Genomic DNA, 9,223 nt, shown 5'->3' with positions numbered 1-9,223 from the left:
TCGGATTCCGAGAATAAATCCTGTTTCACTCAAGTTTCAGAATTCCAAATGTATGAAAATTCTAGCTCGATCGTTTCAACATTGTCTCCTTGTATTTTTGTGATGCTTCGAAAAAAAAAATTGAAAATTTGTTACAGATTTTGGTTTATGAACATCCATTAATCAAACATGTCAGAAGTTTCGGGGGGGGGGGTTGAACCCTAGAACCCCCCCTCTAAATACGGCCATGCACACGATAAACCTTATGTTACAAGAACAGATCTAGGCGACACGATAAGCCGCACGTGTCGTTTTGTCGCTTGCGTGTCGCTCAAACTGGGCCATTTCCTCGTGTTGCCGTGACTTGTTGTTCGCGATTCAACGACACTTATCGCTTGAGGATTTCACCTACCGAACGATGGCCTGTGCTACCCGTGATGCCGCTACGATGTGAAATTTGCTCTTGATTGGCACGTTTCCAAGCGACATGTGTCGCGTGTACGAGGCGAGCAGAAAACACTGCACACATCATGGACAGTAACATCAAGGCGTCGATGGGTTGGTGGCTCCAAGCGCCGACGCTGGACATGCTCTCTATCTAAATTTTGGGAAGGGACCTTTCGGCACCTCAAGAGTGAGAGCTTGCCTAGAGAACATGACTGTGTCCAGTTCCAGACAGCAGGCAGCGAGAGCAAAGGAGATTTTCCAGGATAGGAGCCGGCGGGTGTGAGTCGCTGGCGAGCATCCTGGGACTTCGGCGGCAACTTCAATCCCCACAGCGAACTTCGGTGGGGCGGGGGGGGGGGGAGTGCGTGCGCGCGTGGATACGTAACGGTGACAACCAAGCGCACAGCTCGACACACGACACACGTACCGGACGTAAGTTCCCGTTTGCCTGCCGGACGAGGCAACTCTGAAGTTCCTTTCTCCGACGGGGAAAGCTTAGAGTAGGTAGTTTCCTGGTTGCTACTGCGAGGACCCTAAATACACCCCGAGTGGCGGACGGTCCTTCGTAGGGCCACCAACGATCGTGGAGGAATTCAGGATGCCCTCTCGAAAGGGAAAAACGAACACCGCTAGTGTCTGTAGGTCCTTCTTAGGACTTGAAGCACCGAGCCAAACTCTCCCCCACTAAGCGCTCAGTCCTTCTCAGGACAAAGCACCTTTTGGCGGGAACTTAAGGAAGAGACGATTGTCGCATTAGGGACCAAGCAGTGCAACCCAGGGTAAAATAACAACTCCCGATGCGGCTAGCTGCACCTCCTGGCGCCCGGCGCAAGCCCTAGTGGTGATAATTGATAAATAAGACCGAGGAGTAACACAAGAACGAGGATGTCGCGGGAGGGGAAGTTACCTAGCAACGGCCGCTCGAAAGCTCATCCTGAGGAGGAGGGAGCGCGTGGACCTGAGGAAAAGCAGGGACGAGGAGGAGAGAGGCGAAGGGCGGCAGAAGCTAATCAGGTCTGACCGGGTTTGTGGCCCTTAAAAGGACCGATTCACCAGGTCTATTGAGGTGACCGCCGGCCCCCGACAGCACCGTCTCCTGCGCGCCTCACGGAGGGAGGCACCGGGGACCATGCGATTGTACCGGGGACCATGTGTTTGTCGCGTCACCCTAGGGTGACAATTACCCCGACTCGGAAAGGACCTAAGGGGCATAGGCAGGCACATGGGCATCAAGTATGGTTCCACAAGGTAGAAGTGCATCGCCGTATCCCAGTAGTGCAAGGATCGAAGGTCTTAGTTGCGGGGACCCCTTAGCGCTCCGTGGTGCGGCACGACTCGGTTTCTGGCGAGAAGTCTACGGCCCCTAGGCTAAGAGAAGCCAATGCTGCCCAACGCCCGGACCCGAAACCGAAGCGCCGATGCCCGGAGAAGCAGACGAGATGTCTCCCAACACTCTTGACCTGACAACGACTTCTCCTCCTTTTACAAAGAAGTATTTTAAATCTTCGATCCGGCTAACCTTTCGGCCTGTTAATCAAAATTAATCTTCGATTCGGCTATTTATCCAATTACGGTTGTCAGTCGGAATGTGTAGGTCCTACTAACATATAGAAATTCCTGATGGCCTTCGGGCTGAACCTGCACCCCTTTCCCTAAAATCACGATATCATCCTCTCCCCTAGGATTGAACCAATAGGGTGTGCGAAGTTCCTCCCCCTTCTAACGTTGGGGTTCCTAGCACACTAGAATCTAGATGAAACGCATGCTAATTCAAGATGCGGCCGAGGTTTTTACCAGATTGCTGGGTTTTTGCTCGGGAGTTTCCCTTCACACTCTTGTTGTCTTTTCAAATCTTTCTAATTTCGACACCTGGTAAAAGTCTTCTTTATCAAGACTATAAACCTGGAGGCATGATATCAGATATTCCTTACTAGAGCATGCCTGCATGAAATGGAGGCTTCCCCAAGGGAGAAATCCGGCTTGACTGGATCTATTCTGAGGGGAAGATTGCGCCTAGGCAAAAGACCGGACATGGGACTATAATGTGCTTGGGGAGTGCATTAGAGTCTCAGGCGAGGTCTACGCCTTTTGGCGTGGTTGCCGGTTGACTCAGGTCGGGCGCCACTCATCCCCTCAGCCACTCGAGCTCCTTTGGGGACGGGTTCTTTTCCTTTCTTTCTTTTCTTTCCGACGAACTTGGAGTTGTTGTTACAGTTGCCAACAGGTATTCCATTTTTCTCTTGCACTCATCCACCGACCTTTGCGTTTGTTGTCCAACTTCCTCCCACGCATCTTGTTTACGAATTTTGTTGTATGATAGTACTCCGGATGTTTAGGGTCCCACAGGATTCCATATTTCTTATATGTATCAATAAATGCAATAGTATTTCCCTTATCCCACTCCATAATAAAGATAATAAAGACAATGGGACGTACTGTCATTCACAGAGCTCACTACACACTAAAGGATGATGCAACGAGGAACGGAACGCGCGCATGCCCGTCCACTCCACACTGCTCCTCCACATCATATCGTATCCCTTATTTGATGTGACGGGGAAAAACCGCCCAATGAGCGATCGGGTCCGTTGCGTATCTTTTCTCACATTTTGAAACGGAGCGTTGCAAGTTTTTTCGATAAATTGATATGGAACGGGGAAACGATACGCTGGTTTGCAACAAGTGGATACCGAGTTTTACAATGTTTACCTAGCGCTCCAAGGTGGAAGATCAAATGAAATAACGGTGATAAGTTTTCTTTGAAATCTTGTTCGGAACATATGGTCACTGTATAGGCACATGCACTTCAACTTTCATTGTATTCTACACTAGGACATCTTTTGCAATTATTTCCTTATCTGTGACTGTCACGCCACAAGAGTAACACATGAAGGTTTCATAAGAATTATCAATTTTTTGTGTGCAGTTTGTCTTTCCTTAATTATTTTATGCGCCAAACAGCATTGTTACTACACATCATTGCGACCGAATCGAGTAAGAAAATTTTTACATCCATTTCTTTGCAGGCTTTCAAGAATATTAATATAATGGGGTGTCAATACTTTCTTAGGATTCCGAGCTATTTAGTCTTTTCCAGCTTCTCTTTTGGCACGTTCGGGGTGGAAAACGTGTGGATACCATATCGCTAAATACAGTCTCCAAAATTTAATGTTCGAACTCTCTCTCCACTTCAGAAATTCCTCGACAATCTAAGATTTAACACTTTATCAAGAGCTTCCTATCTTCTCTTTTAAATTTAATACTCAAACCTATCACCAAAATTTCCATGTCAATTTTAGACTTACTCTTGATATTGAGGAGTGGATATTGCCTCCTCAAAAAAATTAATTCTCAGTCTCCACACCAGAATTTCCGCAACATTCTAAGACAATAGTAATTAATACACAAGAATTAAATACCCCTCTTAGTTTAATGCTCAATTCCCCTCTAACTAAAATAGCTGCCATAATCTAAGACCTAGAGTTGGCTACTGCCTCCCCCTCAACGTTTAATTCAGAATCCCCCCCCCCCCAGAACCCACGAGTCAATTATGTCCTAATATGTAAGAGTTGTATATTTCTTTCTCCCCAGCCCCCTTCGACAATACCCTTAAACTCTTTCTTTTCTGCATCTAATGGATTAATTACGGTGCATTTAAGGTGTCAAATCTTTACACTTATTTTGGAAAAATATATAAATGTTGACTTTTATATTATTTCAAGGAAAACAATCCTCCAAATAATCTCGATGGCGCACCTGCGCCATATTCCCCCCTTGTGGGATCCCCTGATCATAAACACAATTTTAGTCATACCGAGATTATAATAATTAATACCTTTTGACAACAGGATATCATATTTAATTTATTGTTTATGATATATAATTTATGTGATCCATACTTTAATAAATAATACGTTAATGTTAACAATAAGTTTATATTGAGGCCTAATCAGTTTTTCAGGAAGGGGAAGGGGTTAAACTACCGTCCTTGGGATTTCCTGTTTTTGGGTTAAAATATTATGGTGACCCCATTTATTGGAAACTTATCTCTATCAATGTACAGAGTGTACTTAGCTTACTTACAAAACTCTTTTAACTAAACGGTATCAAAATTTCTATTTCAGTATTTAGTTCATATTTATAAAATGGTAAATCTAAGTTTGGTAAGTAAATCAAAATTTAGCTTACTCAATCATGCGCTAAGCTATGGTAACCAATTTTTCTTCAAGCATGCCTTCGATTTTTTATCGTCGTGAGAACAAAAAATAATTGTGGCGTTGTTTGGTGTTTTCCAAACCGCTCCTCTTTGAAATTCTATAAATAAAACACTTGTGCTCCGATCGTGATGAAATTTAAATACAGTGCAGGTAGAAAGGTTACAATTCTTAATTTTCAGATTCTTTAAATTGGGCAAAAAAAAGTTCTTATAAATTTTGTGAAACAACTTTTTCTTAGTACAGGACAATCCTATAAATACGATCCTGGTCTTATTTTGAAGCCATTATCATTGTCAATTCACATTGCGAAACTGATTTTATGCAGTTTTTTAATCAAGGGAGTAAAGATGGGTGATGATCGTGCCACTACAGCGATGTCCGTTGAACCGTGGAAACTGCGGATTCTCGCTGTGTAATAATCTCTACAAAATTGGTTTCGCAATGTGAATTGACAATTATAGTGGGATTTAAAGACAGCTGCAAAGAGCTTCAAAACAAGACCAAGATCGTATTTGTAGAACTACCCAATACTAAGGAACATTTCTACCTGTATTTAAATTTCAACACGATCGGACCACGAGTTTTTTATTTTTAGAATTTTAAAGAGATCGATCATTTGAAAAACATAAAACAAAGGCACTTTTTTCTTCTCACGACGATAAAAATCGAAGACATACCCGAGAAAAATTAGGTCACTATAGCTTAACGCAGAATTGAATAAGCTAACTTTGATTTAACTCGTTTTTATGTATGTCTATTGGTTAATGTTTAATTAGAGTCCAAACTCGAGTATCCATAACTTTTAAACCAATTGCAATGTCAACGCTTCGAAAGAAGCACAAAGTTTTTTTTTTAAAGTTAGAATCAAATGAAATGTCTGTTCCAGGAAGAATGTACAGGAATTCCCGATGCTCCTCTGAAGAATTGATCTCTCAGCTTTTCGAGTGTGAGTCCTCCTATCCCTTTCGTCGTCTGTCAGTTCCTCCCTGTTGCTAACTTCCTCTCGGAAGGGTGGCGTACCTCGTACAAAAACAGAGAATCAAAATAAGCTTCTCTTACGATTTCGTACATGAAAAATATAGATTATGAACTTAAATTTCCACCGATAGATGGGAGACCAACTACTTTTTATATTTACTGCTAAATTTCCGTAAAATGTATATATTTCTAGAAATCCGAACTAGAATATTATTGACAGTATATTAAGTCTTGTACTACGGATATTTTTTTATCAACAATTAGAAAATTATATTATTGTGAAGCTAATCGAAAGTACGCGAGTCTTTATATATTTGTCGTGGTGAGTTTATTTGTTGATGGTTTCAAAGTGGACTCACAGTAACAGCAACATAATCCCGCTACTTGGTTCGACAGTGTGTACGCGTACACAAAAGACTTTTTGAATAGGTGTGGGATGCGCAGCCTGCACCTAACTAATTTTATAAAGATAAACTGCACGAATTGGTACCCCACCACGCTGAGTGCATCACTCGCGATCGTACTATCAAAGGATCCGGGTTTGAGTCCTGTTCTGGGCGGAGGTTGTTCCTTTTTGAGCGCCTGTTCATCTTTATCGTCGCGAAAAACAAATATATCGTATGTAACCAGCCACTTCATCTGGACTGCATTCAATGACTGTGAATATGACGCCATCATTGTATTCGGATGATGAATAGTCGAGCAATGCAACCGCGCTAGTTTCTCTCAGAGATATGGAGCCTTCATTGGGATCCAACCCGGGAACCGTTGAGTACAAGGCAACAGCCGTTACAACCAGGCTACCGAGGAGACCCTCAATTGTGATCTTATGTCCTAGCTGAAAAGGAAGAACGTTATGTAAAGATTAAGAATACAATATATGCTTCTATAGAGCGATCACAAACAAAGAAACATCGGCCAGAATTCATCGCGCATCTTCCCCTCCATCCGTTCAACTCGGGCCATAAGGAAGCATGCTGCACTCTGCCCTTCCCCTTTCCACACGCAAGTACGATGCACAGGAGTCGCTGGTCTGCGCAGGCTCTTTTGCCTGTGGTTTCACTATACAATAACAAAATGGGTTTAATTGATTGATTGCTTTAAAACTTTCGGGTGCTTCGACGCCTATGGCTACCAGCCACTTTTCACGTTTACCACATTATAAAGCATGGCACATTTCACAGTTTAACGTGGAAAACGGTGTTTGAATTATTTTGTCACTTACAGCGTTTACCAATTTTAGTCTTCAGTTTCAGATAGTCAATAACCTTTAGCCTAAGTCATGTCAGATGGTTAGTTATACTTTTTATACTCCCACATTCCTAATATATTTTTTTCTTCAATATATGGCTGATTTGAAAGCAATTTTTCTCCATTGAAAGCTGGTAGCTGCAACCCTCCAAATCCTCCTAAATCCTGATGAACTCTTGAGCATCCTACACATACCTCATAATTGTGAGTATCCCATAAAACTTACTAAGCCTGTTGATTGCTTCTAATTATAGCAGTGTTCATTAGATTACATTTTAAAAAAGAGTTCTAATAGTGCCCTTAGCTTTCAATGACAAAATTAAGGAAGGAGAAAGAGCTTAAACTAATTTCATTCAACAAGATATTTGCTCTAATCTTCGTAAACTTACTTATTAGAGAACAGTCTCGCCAAATGACAACAAGGCTTGTTAGGGGATGAATTGTAACTTATGAATTTTCTAGTATCTACAATATTCACAAGTAAAATATACATGGAGTGAGGACCAGCCTATACTTACAGAACCGTTTACATTTCCATAATTGTATATATGTATTGAATTTGATTGGGTGGGCAATCGGGTGGGCACAGGAATTTTTGGGTGGGCGCTTGCCCACCTGTACCCACCCCTGTCGCCTGAAAAAGGTTAAGAATGCAAGTTGTAAAGGGACCTACACAACACATTAAAAAAGGAAAGGACAGTCTAAAAACTTCCTCAGAATCAGTGTAAGAGTACCAGGAGACCTCTGTTGTCAAAAAGCTAGAAACATTTGCTAATGGAGCACTACATACCTCTCCTTATGTATACTCACGCATTGGATGCATTGTGAATGACCTCAGAGATGCGAGACCTCTCGAAAGTGAAGGAGCCTTTTCCCTCAGTGGTTACACGGATCGAATCCAGCTCCCCTATGCGCAAAGGCGATGTCTTTCAGTGTGGAATCTGAGGATGTATGCAAAAAGCAATATATATATATATATATATATATGTGTGTGTGTGTGTGGGTGTGGGTGTTGGTGTGTATGACTTAATATCCGGAAAGTGATTACTAGGATGCCAGAGATGAAATTTTAATAAAACTATTAAAATATTACCATAACAGTGGATCTGCTCGAATGCAGGTTATGGAATCTCTGGCGACTGAACCTCCTCTGTCGAATGTAACCCCATGGAGCTAATATAAAGCACTCGCCTCCTTCTTCGCCCTTTTTACTTCTAAATCTTTTCTAAAATTTTAATTTTCATACATTCTTAATCCGTATCCCCCTTTTAGATTAAGAGACCACGTTTAGTATTTCGGAAACTTTCAGTCTTGAGATTCCTTGATATTAGACGGGGTGATACAAGTTTATGAACAGAAGTGTAAGAATGGGCATTACCTAAATAAAGTTTCATTCTAATCTCTCTACCATTTCGTAGTTTTCATTAGCTTGTTAATATTTCCTTTAATTAGCATGTTAGTAAAACCACAGCTAACCTTGTAAGCTTATCTGTTGTTTTGTCTACGGAAGAGAGAATGTTCGCAACAATGCCTAAACATTCCGTAGCACTTTTTTGTTTCCAACGCGATATGTTATGTGAGTGATTCAGGATTAATTATTTTTAAAATCAAGGCTTGACAGCTCTGATTGGTTGAGGAAGCCCAGGCTGCTATGCACGTCATCATATATCATTCTTTTATTGCCATCACAGAAGCCGCAACCTCTATGGAAACCCAGACGTAATTAACAGCCCAGGACCGTTGGCGTTGTAGCACGCTGTGATTTACTCCATCCCGGGAATCTCTGGAGGAAACAAACGAAAACAAGTCCTTGCGCACATAGTGACTCGAGAAGGCTTTATCAATGAACCCGTCGGAGGGAAAGTGAGTGCAGCTACCAGCTGTTTGCTTCGCCCGCCCACTCACTATCTCCCCTTCTCTACCGTTGTACGCGGCCTTGCTCCAAAGATTCCTGGGACAGTATAACTACTCCTCTACGGAGGTTAAATTGAGAAAGTATAGAAGAGTGTAACGTGGGGTGTATTAATATCTTATTAATATTTACAGAGCAGTGCATGAGCTTGTACATGTAATTTCAATACAACAAGAATTTAAATTCCTTCATCTTGACACAATCTCAAAAGATAAATGCATCTGGCAGTGGCGGCGATTAGGGGTGGGGAGCAATTGTTCCCCCCCATTTTTCGCCACTTTTGTCCCGCACTATGCTAAACCATATCTCCTAGTTTTGGCACCTTTACCTCCGGTTTTGGAACCCAATCGAAGCCACTGGCGTCTGGCATTCATCAACTTAAGCCTAGAACTAACATCAAAAATTGATCAGAGGGGACCAGATCAAGATTATAATCATT

The sequence above is a fragment of the Lepisma saccharinum genome, chromosome 1, assembly GCF_977018435.1.
Source record: "Lepisma saccharinum chromosome 1, izLepSacc3.1, whole genome shotgun sequence".
In the NCBI taxonomy this organism is placed as follows: Eukaryota; Metazoa; Arthropoda; class Insecta; order Zygentoma; family Lepismatidae; genus Lepisma; species Lepisma saccharinum.
The sequence above is the reverse complement of the archived record's forward strand: the minus strand, read 5'-3'. Positions refer to the sequence as shown.